We start from the raw sequence: 17,417 nt of genomic DNA on the forward strand, positions 1-17,417 counted from the left end.
AAAACGCAAGGATCACTCAGGGGATGTATGGCTGAGTTATAAGGTATATGAATCAATTGGCCAGAAAAATAAAAAATATTTTAAAAATCCAAATAAAGTAAGTTCTGGATGAAATATAGACTATCAAAGTCTTATGTGTAAAAATTCTAAGCAAAGGAAAAATAAATGCATAAGAGGTCCTTGAATTGGGTCCCAATTAAAATGATTTAAGCAATTATGCATTTACCCAGTCAGTAGCCAGGACTATAGAAAGTTTGCCATACCATGACAGACAGAAAAAGGACTAGATTATAGGAACCAGGTAGGAGCAAAATTTGAGATACTTGGTAGAATGTGGGACAAGGAAGACCTGCCTTTATCACATGTTAAACAGCCGCAACCTCAAACCTCAAACAAGTTCAAATCCTCTTGTCTTAGCTCAAAATTTTCATGAATTGCATTGGAACTGGTTGGTCTCTTTGATCTTGTGCATGATAGGTACTATGCAGTTTAGCTTTGTGCTTCTTTGGCACTGTGCAATGTCTCTTTTTGTATTCTCTTGTCCTGGAATCAGACAGAATCATTAAGCAAAGTCTCATAATTTTTTGTTAAATTTTAAACATTATTTTATTTGGTCATTTCCAAACATTATTCACTGGAAACAAAGATCATTTTCTTTTCCTCCCTGCTCCCCCTCCCACCATCTTTCCCTCTCCCATAGACGACGCACGATTCCACTGGTTATCACATGTGTTCTTGACTTGAACCCATTTCCCTGTTGTTGGTATTTGTATTAGAGTGTTCATTTAGAGTCTCTCCTCAGTCATATCCCCTCTACCCCTGTAGTCAAGCAGTTGCTTTTCATCGGTGTTTTTACTCCCACAGTTTATCCTCTGCTTGTGGATAGTATTTTTTTTAGATCCCTGCAGATTGTTCAGAGACATTGCATTGCCACTAATGGAGAAGTCCATCACCTTCGATTGTACCACAATGTATCAGTCTCTGTGTACAATATTTTCCGGGTTCTGCTCCTTTCGCTCTGCATCACTTCCTGGAGGTTGTTCCAGTCTCCATGGAACTCCTCCACTTTATTATTCCTTTTAGCACAATAGTATTCTATCACCAACATATACCACAATTTGTTCAGCCATTCCCCAATTGAAGGGCATCCCCTCGTTTTCCAATTTTTGGCCACCACAAAGAGCGCAGCTATGAATATTCTTGTACAAGACTTTTTCCTTATTATCTCTTTGGGGTACAAACCCAGCAGTGCTATAGCTGGATCAAAGGGCAGACAGTCTTTTATCACCCTTTTGGCATAGTTCCAAATTGCCCTCCAGAATGGTTGGATTAATTCACAACTCCACCAGCAATGAATTAGTGTCCCCACTTTGCCACATCCCCTCCAGCATTCATTACTTTCCATAGCTGTCATGCTAGCCAATCTACTAGGTGTGAGGTGATACCTCAGAGTTGTTTTGATTTGCATCTCTCTGATTATAAGAGATGTAGAGGACTTTTTCATGTGCTTATTAATAATTTTGATTTCTTTGGCTGAGAACTGCCTGTTCATGTCCCTTGCCCATTTATCAATTGGAGAATGGCTTGATTTTTTGTACAATTGATTTAGTTCTTTGTAAATTTGAGTAATTAAACTTTTGTCAGAGGTTTTTATGAAGATTGTTTCCCAATTTGTTGCTACCCTTCTGATTTTGGTTACATTGGTTTTGTTTGTGCAAAACCTTTTTAATTTGATGCATTCCAGATTATTTATTTTGCATTTTGTAACTCTTTCTAAGTCTTGCTTGGTTTTGAAGTCTTTCCCTTCCCAAAGGTCTGACATGTATACTATTCTGTGTTCGCCTAATTTTCTTATAGTTTCCTTCTTTATGTTCAAGTCATTCACCCATTTTGAATTTATCTTGGTGTAGGGTGTGAGGTGTTGATCTAAACCTAATCTTTCCCATACAGTCCTCCAATTTTCCCAGCAGTTTTTATGAAATAGTGGATTTTTGTCCCAAAAGCAGGGATCTTTGGGTTTGTCATATACTGTCTTGCTGAGGTCGCTTGACCCCAGTCTATTCCACTGATCCTCCTTTCTGTCTCTTAGCCAGTACCAGATTGTTTTGGTGACTGCTACTTTATAATATAGTCTGAGATCTGGGACTGCAAGGCCCCCTTCCTTTGTATTTTTTTTTTCATTATTTCCCTGGATATCCTTGATCTTTTGTTCTTCCAAATGAACTTTGTTATGGTTTTTTCTAAATCAGTAAAAAATTTTTTTGGAAGTTCCATGGGTATGGCACTAAATAGATAGATGAGTTTGGGTAGGATGGTCATTTTTATTATATTGGCTCGTCCTACCCATGAGCAGTTAATGTTCTTCCAATTGTTCAAGTCTAGTTTTAGTTGTGTGGAAAGTGTTTTGTAGTTGTGTTCATATAGTTCCTGTGTTTGTCTCGGGAGATAGATTCCTAAGTATTTTATTTTGTCTAAGGTAATTTTGAATGGGATTTCTCTTTCTAGTTCTTGCTGCTGAGCTGTGTTGGAATTATATAGAAATGCTGATGACTTATGTGGGTTTATTTTGTATCCTGCAACTTTGCTAAAGTTGTTCATTATTTCGATTAGCTTTTTGGTTGAATCTCCAGGATTCTTTAAGTAGATCATCATGTCATCTGCAAAGAGCGATAATTTGGTCTCCTCCTTGCCTATTTTAATGCCTTCAATTTCTTTTTCTTCTCTAATTGCTAATGCTAGTGTTTCTAATACAATGTGAAATAATAGAGGTGATAATGGGCATCCTTGTTTCACTCCTGATCTTATTGGGAATTCATCTAGTTTATTCCCATTGCAGATGATATTAGTTGATGGTTTTAGATGTGTTTATTATTTTTAGGAATGACCCTTCTATTTCTATGCTTTCTAATGTTTTTAGTAGGAATGGGTGTTGTATTTTATCAAAGGCTTTTTCTGCATCTATTGAGATAATCATGTGGTTCTTGTTGGTTTGCTTGTTGATGTGGTCAATTATGTGGATGGTTTTCCTAATATTGAACCAGCCCTGCATCCCTGGTATAAATCCTACTTGGTCATGGTGGATGACCCTTCTGATCACTTGTTAGAGTCTTTTTGCTAGTATCCTATTTAAGATTTTTGCATCTATATTCATTAGGGAGATTGGTCTATAATTTTCTTTCTCTGTTTTTGGCCTGCCTGGCTTTGGAATTAGTACCATGTTTGTGTCATCAAAGGAGTTTGGTAGAACTCCCTCTTTGCTTATTATGTCAAATAGTTTGTATAGTATTGGAGTTAGCTGTTCTTTGAATTTTTGATAGAATTCACTGGTGAATCCGTTAGGCCCTGGGGATTTTTTCTTAGGAAGTTCTTTGATGGCCTGTTGGATTTCTTTTTCTGATATGGGATTATTTAAGAAATCTATTTCTTCTTCTGTTAGTCTAGGCAATTTATATTTTTGTAAATATTCATCCATATCACCTAGGTTGGTATCTTTATTGCCATATAGTTGGGCAAAGTAGTTTTTAATGATTGCCTTAATTTCTTCTTTGTTGGAGGGGAGATCCCCCTTTTCATCCTTGATGCTGTTAATTTGCCTTTCTTCTTTCCTTTTTTTAATTAGATTGACCAGTACTTTGTCTATTTTGTTTGTTTTTTCAAAGTACCAGCTTCTAGTCTTGTTTATTAGCTCAATAGTTCTGTCACTTTCGATTTTATTAATTTCTCCCTTAATTTTTAGGATCTCTAGTTTGGTTTTCTTCTGGGGGTTTTTAATTTGTTCATTCTCAAGTTTTTTGATTTGCATTTCCAATTCCTTGATCTCTGTCCTCCCTAATTTGTTAATATATGCACTCAGGGATATGAATTTTCCTCTAAGTACTGCCTTGGTACATCCCGTAGGGTTTGAAAGGATGTCTCGCCGTTGTCATTTTCCTCAATGAAATTATTAATTGTTTCTATGATTTCTTCTCTAACTAACCGATTTTGGAGTATAATATTATTTAATTTCCAATTAATTTTTGATTTGGCTCTCCATGTACCCTTACCGATCAATGTTTTTATTGCTTTGTGATCTGAAAAGGCTCCATTTATTATTTCTGCTTTTCTGCATTTGAGTGCCATGTTTCTGTGACCTAGTGTATGATCTATTTTTGTGAATGTGCCATGTGGTGCTGAAAAGAAGGTGTATTTCTTTTTGTCCCTATTTCTTTTTCTCCCTATGTCTATTAACTCTAATTTTTCTAAGATTTCATTCACCTCTTTTACCTCTTTCTTGTTTATTTTTTGGTTTGATTTATCTAAATTTGATAGTGGTTGGTTCAAGTCTCCCACTAATATGGTTTTACTGTGTATTTCCTCCTTCAATTCTCCTAGTTTCTCTATTAAAAATTTGGATGCTATTCGGTTTGGTGCATACATGTTGATTAGTGATATTTCCTCATTGTCAATACTCCTTTTTAACAGAATATATTTACCTTCCCTATCCCTTTTGATCAGGTCTATTTTTGCTTTGGCTTTGTCAGATATCATGATTGCAATTCCTGCCTTCTTTCTATCAGTTGAGGCCCAAAAGGTCTTACTCCAACCTTTAATTCTAACTTTGTGAGTGTCAACCCGCCTCATATGTGTTTCTTGAAGACAAGAAATGGTAGGGTTTTGGGTTCTAATCCAATCTGCTATTTGTCTACGTTTTATGGGTGAGTTCATCCCATTCACGTTCAAAGTTATGATTGTTGTTTGTGGATTTGTTGGCATTTTGATATCTTTCCCTAGTTCTGACCTTTCTTCTTTAGCTATCTCCTTTTGAACCAGTGATTTACTTTAGGTCAGTCCCCCTAGTCCCCTCCCTTGAGATGCTTCCTTTTTAGCCCCTCCCTTTTTATCCTCCCTCCCTCCTTCCCCTCCTTAATTTTCCTTTCTTTCTTGCCCTATTGGATAAGATAGAATTCAGGATCCCACTGGATCTAGATGTTCTTCCCTCTCAGATTTGATTTCACTGAGAGTAAGGTTTAAGTAATTCCACTTCATGCTCTCTTTCTCTCCTTCTCATATGAGAGTTCTTCCCCTCCCCTTCCCATGTGTATCTTAATATGGGAAAGATTATTCTATTAAGTCGTCCCCCCCCTATTTCTTGAAGTAAATCTCAGTGTTATCGATGGTTCCCCCCTCCCTTTTCCTTTCTTTGCCCCCACTTTCCCCAAATCTTCTTAATGCCCCAATCTTTCCCTCTGCATATTTCTTCTAACTACTCTTATGATGCATACAGTTTTTGAGAGTTACACAAAACATTTTCCCCACATATTAATATATATAATTTGATGTAAATGTAGTCCTTATAGAAGAGAGTTTGACTTAAAGAAAAAGATAAGATTTATCTCCTTTTCCCTTTCTTTCATATTTACCTTTTCATGTTTCTCTTGCTTTCTGTGCTTGGATATCAAATTTTCCACTAAGTTCTGGTCTTTTCTTAGCAAATGCTTGGAAATCTTCTATTTTGTTGAATGCCCATACGTTCCCCTGGAAGTATATAGTCAGTTTTGCTGGGTAGTTGATTCTTGGTTGGAGACCCAGCTCTCTTGCCTTTCTAAATATTGTGTTCCATGCTTTGCGGTCTCTTAGTGTATTAGCCCCTAAGTCATGTGTGATCCTTATGGGAGCCTCCCTATATCTGAAGCTCCTCTTCTTGGCTTCTTGTAGGATTTTCTCCGTTTCTTGGAAGCTCTTGAATTTGGCAATTACATTCCTAGGAGTTGTCTTTTGGGGATTTAGTATAGAGGGTGTTCTATGAACCTTTTCTAGTTCTATTTTGCCCCCTTTCTCCAGAATGTGTGGGCAATTTTCTTTTATAGTCTCCTGTAGAATAACATTGAATTTATTGTTTATCTCTGGTTTTTCTGGGAGACCGATAATTTGGAGGTTGTCTCTTCCTCTGTTTTCCAAGTTGGTGACTTTTTCAGTGAGATATTTTATGTCTTCTTCTAATTCATTAATTTTTTTGCTTTGATTTATTGATTCTTGCTGTTTTATGATCTCACTTTCTTTGATTTGCTTAATTCTGGTCATTAGGGACTGGTTTTGCTTTTCAGCTTTGTCTGCCCTTCTATGTTTGAGCTCTTTTTCCAATTGAGCAGTCTTATCTGTCAGACTGCTGATCTCTTTCTCCCATTTTTCTTTCCAGGCTTCCATCTTTTGGGTAAGCTCCAGTTTGAGATCTTCCAGAGCTTGTTGATAGTTTCCATTTTGGGAGGCATGTTCTGATTTTTTTTTGGATTTCATCCTCATTCTCCTATTTTCCTTGGGTACTTCCACCATAAAAGTTTTCAATAGTCACCTTTTTCCCTTTCTTCCTGGAGGCTTGATTTTGGGCCATGTGAGCCATCCCTTTGGTTGTTTTATTCCCCTTTCCTTTTTGGTATGGGGTCTGGGTGATATGGGCAGGTTTTCTGTGAATTTAGGTTGCCTCAGACTATTTCTTCCCAGCCTCCGAGGTTTCTTAGAGTGCTGGGCCCCTGATAACAGCCACACTGCTCAGGTGTTCAGCTCCCCCCAGATAATCAGCTCGTGGTCCGCCCCTGGTGTTTAGCTCCGCCCAGATGTTCAGCGCAACCGCCCCGAGTATAGCTCCCTGGGCCCCCTTTGCTCGATGCAGGATTCTCCTGTGTTTTTTCCTGGCAGTCCCCAGATCCCAAGGACCCTGGAGTGATTCCCCTCAGACAGAGATGTTCCCCACTCACTCGCTGTCCCAGTGAGCCCTCCGGTAGCTCACTCTGGTTTGGTGGGGGAGGTGGGGAGGAAGGGCAGCTTAGTTCACATTTCTGTGCAAGCTTTCCCTCCTTCTTATTATAATGTGGAAATGTTCAAACCCCAGTTACCTTCCCCTCTGTGGGGTACTGGGGAGTCCTGTTCCTCCAAAGGTGATTTTGATGCTCCTTTGATATTTTGTTCGGTTCCAGGGAGAGAAAGCGTGTGGCGTCTAGATTGCAGCCATGATAACCCGGAACTCATAATTTTTTTTAAACAATCAGTGGCATCATTTTTATAGTCTAATTCCTTTTGGGCATGCATTGACATTATAGCAAATCTATTTTAAACTTATATTTCTGTAAAATAAAAAAATTAAAGAAAATCTCAATGCTGGTGACATGTGCTTCAAATACAAAATGGAGAGGGAAAAATAAAACTGAAATAGTATATGGCACATGCTAGCAAAAACAATAATCAGAGTTTTCAAAACCAAAAATATACTGCTTAAAATCATTGACACTCTGTCAGCTAAGGAAATGTAGAATAGATTAAATTCTTAGCTTATTAAATTCTCTAAAGGTTGTTAGCCAGGTTGAGTCCATCCATCATCTATGTGACAATTAACAAAAGCAAAATGGAAAAAAAAAAGGCTGTTTATGGGATTTTACAATATTTTGTCCAGTAGTCATAAGGGAAAGATAACAGAAATATTAAATAATTAAAACACAGTACATTAAAATGATTCTGTGTAACAGAACAGTATCAAATACATTTAATATATGAACTTAAAACAACAAAATTAAATCTTAAATAAAAGAATCAGCAAAAAGAAGAAGATACAGAGACTTTCATTTAAAAAACATGGAGTCTGAAAAGGCTTACAATTTCACCTTTAGATCCTTTAAAATTCCTTTTTCTAAAATTCAGATCCCTATTGTCAGCAGTGTTGGATCTCCCATAGTGAGGGAAAATTTTAGAGTTTTAGGAATCTCAAACTGGGCAGGTCCAAAAGGCAATGGGTTGTAGGGGAATGAATTTCTCCCCTGAATCTCAGGCAAGATAATTGAAAGGATCAGTGGTAGAAAGAAAAAACATGCTAAAGCTGAAGCTGTTTGAAATAGGTAATGCTAGTTTCTCTAGAGCAAGTTAGGAGGCTAATCATTGCCTAAGGAAAAAAAGACCCAGTTTTTCTTTTGTTGTTTGTTTTTTTGCTTTTTTTGTTTTTACCATCTGCCCTGAGGAGCAACTCTAAGGACTCCTAGCTTATTGGTGACAGCAATCAGCCAAGCAGAGGCAGCAACAGCAATCAGGGTCTTCCCTCTCTTAGCCAGTTCCAGTAAGAGTAAGGTTTAAGTATAACTTGTTGGTGGGCAGCTGGGTGGCTCAGTGGATGGAAAGTCAGGCCCAGAGTTGGAGGTCCTAGATTCAAATTTGACCTCAGACACTTCCTAGCTGTGTGACCCTGGGCAAGTCACTTAACCCCCCATTGCCTAGCTCTTACCACTCTTCTGCCTTAGAACCAATATCCAGTATTGATTCTAAGATAGAAGGTCAGGGCTTAAAAAAAAAAAAACATTACTTGTCATTACCCTCATCCTCCCCGCTAATAGCTCCCACCTATTCCTCTTTATGTGATATAATTTACCCTATTTTACTTCTCTCTTCCTATTTCTCTTGGTGCAATCCTCATTTTCATCCCTTTATTTTTTTTGTATATCATCCTAAACAGTTTACTACCACAATCTCTATCTATGTATAATTCTTTTAACTACAAAAAATTTTATGAGTTATAAATATCTTTCCATATACAAATATAAACAATTCAGCCTTATTGAAGCCTTAAATTTTTCTATCATTTAAATTTTTAAGTGAGCATACTTTCCTCTGAAAGAATATAGTCAATTATGATGTGTAGGTGATTCTTTGTTGTAAACCTAGTTCTCTTGCCTTCTGGAATATCATATTCTGAGCCTTCTGATGCTTCAGTGTGGAAGCTACCAGATCATGGGTAATCCTAACTAGAACTCCATGATATTTGAATTGTTTCTTTCTGGCTGCTTTCAGTATTTTCTCCTTGACCAGGGAGCTCTTAAACTTTGCTATTACATTCCTTAGAGTTGTCATTTGGGGATTTATTGCAGGAGATGATCTCTAAATTCTTTTAATTCCTATTTTACCCTTTCTTCAAGAATATCAGGGTAGTTTTTTGGATAATTTCTTGTTATGTCTAGACTTTATTTTTATCAAGAATTTCAGGTAGTTCAATAATCATTAAATTGTTTCTGCTAGATCTGTTTTCCAGGTCACTTATTTTTCAATGAAATATTTCACATTTTCTCCTATTTTTTCATTCTTTGAATTTTGTTTGTTTCTTGATATCTCCTAAAGTCATTAGCTTCTATTTGCCCAATTGTAAGTTTTAAAGAATGAATTTCTTTCATGACCTTTTGTTCTTTCTTTTTCATTTGGCCCTTTTTTTAATTTTTAATTTTGGGGGGTCCTCTTTTTCTAGTTGACCAATTTTATATTTTAAGCTAGTATTTCTTTTTGCATAAGTTTTATTTCTTTTCCCCAATTTTCTTCAACCTGTCTTATTTGATTTTTGAATTCCTTTTTGAGTTCTTCCAGCACTTGAGAACAATTGCCATTAAAAAATTTGCATATGGTTTCTTGGATCTCACTGTTCTCTTTTGATTCTGTGCTTTGTTTTTTGCCTCCAAAGAAATTTTCTATGGTTAGGTATTTCTTTTGCTATTTTCTCATTTTCCCAGCCTTTTCTTTGCCTGTGGACTGAAGTTCCACTAATTCTTTCTCCTCTGCTTATGACTTATAAGACTCAGGACTTTGAACTATTTTACTCTGTGTCTAAGGGCTTCACCACAGCACAGGCTTGAAAGGACTAAGCACTGTGGGCCTCACTGGAACTGGTGCCAGGACTTGGGACTTCAGGGGGTGTGTGTTGGTTGTGGAGTCCTCTATTATTAGTGTCAGTAGAGTCATGGGATTCTGATGTTGCCTTATGCCTAGGTTCAGAGCTTGGTATAGTAGGTGGCAGGATGGTTGGCCAGCACTTTTCTGTGTATAGTTTTATTTCCTGTTTTCCCTTATCCTATAAAAATAGACTCTCTCTACCTATATTTCAAGTTGTGTTTAGCAGGAAAACCCCCTCAGTCTTGCTGTTGGTTTATAAGGACTATAAGAGCAGTTTCTTCTTTCACTGCTACTAAGTTGCCATCTTGACTCCTGTAATACACAGCACAATTCTTAGCGTATAATAGATGCTTAATTGATTGATTTCTGTGTTTGTGGTCCTGTAATATGAATGAAAGGTAAACTGTGCATTTGATTTAATGGAAATGATCTAGCATTTCTGAAGAATAAAAATATTTCGTATAACTAATCCTGATGAAATAACTTATTACATTAGATCTTAGGTCCAAATTAGCTCTAGTCCATATAGTCATATCAAAGGTTGGATCTTAAGACCTTTCAGCAGGATTTTAGTTCAGTCTTTAGTTGGAAGTCACATAGCAGTCTGTTTTCCAAAATATACCCTGGAACTTTTTTCTTTTTTGGACAATTTATTGCTTTCTGTTACCTAGGTGGCATTATTCATTTACAGCTAAAGTGATCTTTCTATTGAAAATCTTTGTCTATTGTCAATTTTAACTAACTGCAGTAATGAATACTTTTCCAGTGATTTAAATTAGGTTTTAGAATGTATTTGTATTTCCCCCCTAGAAGATTTATCTTCATAGTTATGCTTCCCTCATTCTCATTTGAAAATTAGTTTATGTTCTTATTTTACACATCATTTGGAATGCAGAGAGCACATAACCAAGATGTTTTCTAGACATAATGGGATTCCCAACTCAGAATGAAAAAAATCTATAGGAGCAATTGGAATATTGTGTTTGACGAGTAAAGAACTCTTCAAATAAAAACTCATGTGACATAACACTACTGTCCTAAGCCTAACCATTAGTGATAAAAGGATGGATATTCAATAAAAAAGAGTCATTTCTACAAAAAAAAATTAGACCAGAGTAGTTGCTTTCAAAAGCACTTCATACAACAGAAATATAACAGACATAGGAGCCAAGAAAGCCAGTCAGATAATAAAATAAATACTATAGAAAAAAGAAAATAATTAAGAAGAGAAAGACAAATGTAGTGTTAATAATAAATATAACACAACAACAACAGACCATTGAAGTTCTTTCTATAATTCTATAAGGAGGCAAGTGTGAAAGTGGAAGTCACGGATTTAAATTTAGGACTCAACTTCACAGTATTCCACTGCAGACGAGTAAATTTGGCAGGGTAGAGACATAGTGGGATGATATTACCAAATAGGTAAGTACATAAAAGGGAAGAAGGAAGGAAGAAGATAGAAGGGGGTCTGAAATATAGCCTACTCAGGTCAAAGATTAATGAAAGGAAAAGAACTCCTGTTGCCTCCCATTAAGAATAGAATCAAGAAGAGAATTGTTAAATTAGCAAAGGGAGAATCTGAAACAGAATTAAGGGGGAAATCTTGTGTCAGTAGTGGTAAGGGGAGGGTTCCACTGACAAACATTCTTCCGATGTGACTTATTAAAATTTTACAACAGCTCACCATGAGAGGTTACCTAGAGATGAGGAAAGAAAAAAAAATGGATTTTTAATTGGAAGAACTGGATTCGAATATCAACTCTGCTACTTACGAGACCTGTAACTTTAAAATTTGAATGGTTCTTAGTTGAAATTTAGAGTCAAAAGGGACTGTTAATCAACAACTATTTTTAAGTAACTACTGTGTACTAGATACTAGAGTCAGTCAGTCAGAAAGCATTTATTATGTACTTGACATGTTTTGGGCACTGTGCCAAATGTTGGAATACAACTAAAAGCAGAAAGATAGTGAGCTCCTACTCTCAAGGAACTGATATTGTAATGAGACAAGATAATACATAAAATGAATTTTTAAATGGTGGAAGGGCAGAAAGTATTAGGAAGTGGGGATAATAGAGAAATATGGAGTGACAACTGGTGAGAAACTAGGAGATGGCTGGCCAGAGTACCCTTCTTAAATGGAGATTCTGGCAAGAATCTCTCTCTCTCTCTCTCTCTCTCTCTCTCTCTCTCTCTCTCTCTCTCTCTCTCTCTCTCTCTCTCTCTCTCTCTCTCTCTCTCTCTCTCCCTCCCTCCCTCCCTCCCTCCCTCCCTCCCTCCCTCTCTCTCTCTCTCTCTGTCTGTCTCTCTGTGCCTCTCTGTCTCTCTGTCTCTCTCTCTCTCTCTCTGTCTCTCTCTGTCTGTCTGCCTGTCTGTCTGTCTCTCTCTTTCCCTCTCTCCCTCTCTCCCTCCCAAAGCTTAAATGATCTTATAGGATGAAGAGATTTATGGGGGAATGATGGAAAAGTCCTGGTGAGAAGGGATTTTTACAAATGCAAACATGAGACAGTCCACACCCTTTAGGAATTTATATTCTAACATGGAGATAAAACATGTATAGGAGAGTGGTGGCTAGAGGTGAGAATTTAAATCCAGGTAATAAGGAATTTATGAGTAGAAACATAGGGCAGTGGAATATCAACCCACTATCTTGTTGCTTTCTTCAATTGCAATAATATTATAAATTTGATTATTGTTCCCAAAACAGGAAATAGAATATGATTGAATATATATATATATATATATATATATATATATATATATATATTTGTGTGTTTTTGTAGGAGTGGTTTTGTATGACATAGGGATAGGGCAAAATGGGAAGATGTCTTTTCCGGGTAGAGGCTGGATAATATAGAATACATGGCAGGCTGGCTAGTGTGTGTTGATATGAAGATGCCTCATCTTACCTGTTCAATTCCCCTCATTTTTGCAGATGGGAAATTTGAACCTTATATAGGTAACTGAATTACTTGAGATCATACAGTGGCAGAACTGGGAAGTGAACCTCAGTTCTCTGGCTACAAGTCCAGTACTTTTATTCCACAGTACCACACTGCATAATATATAAAATCTTTAGATAGCTTAGTGCCACCGTGGAGAGAATGCAACTTGTAATTGGGAAAAACTGTTAAAATCCTGCCCCTGACACTTAGTAGTTATATTATCCTGGACAAGTCACTTCATATCTCTCAATCTGAGTTTCCTCTTCTGTAAACTGGGGATAATAATAGTCCCTTCTTCCCAGGGTTGTGGTGTAGATCAAATGAGATAAAATTCATAAATAATTGACATACTCTGAGGTATATATAAATGTTACCTACTATTATGAGTACAATGATGCTAATAATTACGATGTCAATAATGACAAGGTAATAACTCCTCCAGGGCCATTTTCCTAATTTGCAGTTATAGTCACAGTTTGAGGATCAGAAGATAATTTCTGCCTCATCTTGAGGTTCTTAAAAAACCATGAGGAGTTTTAGTGTCTAACATTGTAGATCTGGTCCTCCTAGCACCATGGTCCCTACTCAAGTGAAGATCCTCATTTAGTTCTTAGCAAAGGGCAAGATATAGTAAGAACAATTGATACAAAACAATCCCCCTAAACCAGTATGCACTCTTATTCTGCACACATAAGAACCCTGAGGAGAATGGAAATCAATCTTATTAAAATGATAGTGAGAGATCCTATATAACAAGGGGCAGCTCACAGGCTCTGGTTTTTGGTTGTCCGATTCCCTTTTGAAAATTCCTCATAGGTTTCCCTGTAGGTATAACTCTTCTTTATTCTGAGAACTGGTTTTGTAGGATTCTTATTCAGTACTTCTTTCTATCATGTAAGTTTAGAATACTTTGACTGTCTTTGCATATTCTTCTGCAGGGCTTCCCTTGTTGTCAGTCACTCCAGTTCCATCAGCCAGGATTGATTGATCACTGGTGGAGCTACCTTTTCACATCTGCCTTCAGCCACTGCCACTATGAACTCTGGCAGCTGCTGTTACTAGCTCTAGTTTATTCTGCTTTTCCTGTCATGAGGATTTGAGGGAAGAGAGATTTTTTTAAAAATCTTTACTCCCTCAAACTGTTCCCTTTAAGGAACTTGTCTGGAGCTAGCCTTCCTCTAGAATAACCTGCTGCTTAGATTTTGTGGTTTCAAACTGGTTTAGTGTTTTATATACAAGACCATGGATTTGCCTTATTCTTTCGCCCAGTCTCAAGATACTTCCTTTGTGGCATCATCCACTTTAATCTAAAGATTGGAGCACTTTATTCTTCTGAAATTTATTGAGGACTTGTTTTATACCTAGTTTGTTCTTTTGACTGACAGTCAAACCTTCTGAGCATTGTGTTCTATTAATCAGTGTGGAGGTGGAAACTCCAACTTTTACAAGTATATGACTTTTTCTATATTCATAATATAATTGAAGTAACATAGATATAACACAATTTCATGATTGAAGCATAACACATATTCTATGTGAAAACCTTCCCTAACCCCCTTAATTCTTTTTTTATTTATCCTATATTTAGCTTGCTTTGTATGCATTTGTATATTATTTCTCCCATTAAATTATAAAGTCCCTGAGGACAGGGACTATCTTTTCCTTCTTTTTGTATCCCAGTTTTTCACATAGTACCTGGCATCTAATAGGTGCTTAATTAATGTTTATTCATTGATTATTTAATTACCTATATTATCATAATATTACCTTACATTTATATTGTACTTCAGAGATCTTGAGACCTTTCTTATTATTTCCTACTTTATGGTAGAGAAAACAGAGTCTTATATCAATTAGATGATTCACCTGAAGTCTCAGAGCTACTTGAAAGGTATATCTATATAAATAGGAGGAGCATGCACATTGTTAAGGATACTTAGGTGGTACAGAGGACAGAGTCCCGGGGCTAGAGTCAGAAAGACTTATCTTCTGCATTCTAATCTGGCCTTCAACACTTATTAGCTAAGTGACCCTGAGCAAGTCACTTCACCCTGTTTGCCTCAGTTTCCTCATCTGTAAAATGAGCTGGATAAGGAAAATCTTAAATCCCACAGTATCCTTGCCTAGAAAACTCCAAATGGGATCATGAAGAATCGAATGCAACTGAAAAACAACTAAACATCTTACACATTGATACATTCCTGTGTTTGATCTCCAGAAACTCATCATCCTGCAAGAAGCTATCAACTCTGGTACTCAAACCTCTTCAACACCCCCTTTCCCTGTCACTCCCCTTTCCTTTTGATGTGATAGAGTGGAGGGAGAACTTTGAAGGACTTCCAGGTTCCACAGCAGGGCAATAACTTTTATCATTATCTTCCATTGCTAGAGGACTTCCTCATGTCCCATGTAGGACACCCTACCCCTTTCCGTGGTGATTTTTAATTTCTTTTTATGTGTTTTCTTTCCTCATTAAACTGTAAGCTCCTTGAGAGCAAGATCTGTTTCTTGCCTTTCTTTGTGTCCTAGTCACAGTGCAAATAGTAAGTGATTAATTGCTTATATACTTGATGTGACAAGTGCATAGATTCTATTTCTTCACCAGTTATTGAAGATAAATGGAATTTGCCCTATGTAATAACCAAGAAGCTTCTCTTTGATATAAAGAGTGTTATTTCAAAGATTTTAATTCCAGTTTGAATGGCGCTCTCTCCTCATTTTGTTCATCTATAAAATGAGCAGGCTACATTATGTTTTCTAAGTCTCTTCAAGCTCTAAATCCAAGGCTTTGAAGTTAGTGTTTGTCTGTAGCCAGTCTGCCTTCACTGACATTCTCATTAACTAATTCATTCCCCTAAATCAAGTTTTAATTTACCTTTTATGAATTCCAAGTAACCTCTTTGTACTTTCCCCTAACGCAACAGGGATCTTATACTCGTAATATATGCTTAATAGTATTATTAATGATAATTCATTTGTTTAGCAATCACTTATTGCTGTATAAATTTGAATTAATATTATGACTCCCTGGCTTGAACTGTTTTGTAGCATTATTACATCTTATTTGCATTTTAAGCTTTTTGTCTCTAATTGTTAAAAAAAAAAACTTTCACATTTTACTGTAATATAAGACATAAATAAGAGTAGGTTGAAAAATATGGATGGGAGTGGGCTTACTACTTTGTAGATACAAAAAACAAACTTGATCTAGACCTTTTAATATTCCTAGGTACAGATCAAAAGAAATATTCTTTGCCCCAAAACTGTCCCTGCTCAACTCAAGAGGATAAGTACTTTGCATTGAGGTTGTAGAAAGCCAAGTTTTAGAAGCTGCTTTAAGGACAGTTTCTGGCAGGTGATAGTTCTCGAACTCTTCATCCTTTCTTACCAGTGGATGTAATGTCTTTTCTTCTCATCTCTGAGATCGATCCTCCATCTCCAGGGATATACGTTTAATTTACTGGCACATGTGATAGAAATTAATATTATATGATTCTGCATGATCATTTCTGTGTTCTGATTTCTTAGAATGTCTTCCTTTCCAACTTATCTTTTTTCTAACTCTGACTATAAAGTTTCTAAGAAAGAAATTTGTTACTGGCACACAATATCTTTTTGTGTAATAGATTTAGAATTTTAAAAGACCTTAGAAGTATTCTAATCCAGTGCCTTCATTTTAAAGATGAAATAGTTTAGACCTACGAAGGCAAATGATTGTTCAAGATCATCAAGTAGCAAGTGATTAGAATGAGGAATTGAATCTAAGTTTTTTAATGCCAGATCCAATGCTTTTTCTGTTATGGCCCTGCTTTCAATCTTCTTAACTTTAGCCTCCATGTATTTTAAAGCTATATTATTCAATTGTTTCAGTCATTGCTTACTCTTTGTGACTCCATTTGGCATCCTCTTGGCAAAAATGTGGAAGTGGTTTTTGATTTCCTTCTCTAGCTCATTTTACAGGTGAAAAAAACTGAGGCAAACAAGGTTAAATGACTCATACCATGTCATATAGCTATGAAATGCCTGAGGCTGGATTTAAACTCAAGTCTTCCTGACTCCAGGCCAGACACTCAATTCACTGGACTGCTTGGCTACCCTTAAGTTTTTTAGAATAGATGAACTACATCCAGATTGGGTATAGTCTTGATTCACTGATAATAAAGATCAGGTTGAGTACTGTACTGTTTTTTTTTTTTCCCCAGAAAAAAATTGCCACATTATTCTAGAGAAAACATACTCTTAAGCTTTCTGGGCTTCACCTATACCATCAATACTAATTTTAAAAACTACTATTCAATATGTATATGTGATGTATGATGAGGATATCACTGTTTCCCTGTGTTCCTCTGGTGGTGACCATGAAGTAAACATTGCCTATAGTCCTACTATGATCTGTTGACAGTAACAAAAAACTGGTCTAGAAGGACTCTGCCTAGGATCTTGCCAGCAACAGCATCTTAAGATGCTAATTATAGTATAAAGTAGTTTTTTTTTACATTTATGCATAAAGGTGGTGGTGATGCTGCTATTTTTTAAACCTTAAAATATGCCACATCTTGAGGAGAAACACTTATATTTCACTGTCATCACACAGTTTAGCTATGAAGAATTTTTTAGGGAAGAATATCTAACTGGATGAAAGATTTAACCAAAAGAAACGTGATTTGATGCTTGAAAACTTGAGTTTTATACTCAATAGTTTGTTGTTAGTAATGGAAAAAAATATGTGACCTTTGTTTAATTTAAGACAAATTATTATTGTTGTTGTTTTTAATTAATTCATTTCTAAGCTATTAC

At 36.4% G+C, this 17,417-nt stretch overlaps 1 protein-coding gene across 9 annotated transcripts in view; it reads left to right on the forward strand.

Annotated features, from left to right (window-relative positions):
• The window catches only part of AKT3 (AKT serine/threonine kinase 3), a 443,431-nt gene that overhangs the window by 317,709 nt on the left and 108,305 nt on the right, over window positions 1-17,417 (forward strand). The gene's annotated exons all lie outside the window — the stretch shown is intronic.

This window comes from Monodelphis domestica, chromosome 2 (assembly GCF_027887165.1).
Source record: "Monodelphis domestica isolate mMonDom1 chromosome 2, mMonDom1.pri, whole genome shotgun sequence".
NCBI lineage: Eukaryota > Metazoa > Chordata > Mammalia > Didelphimorphia > Didelphidae > Monodelphis > Monodelphis domestica.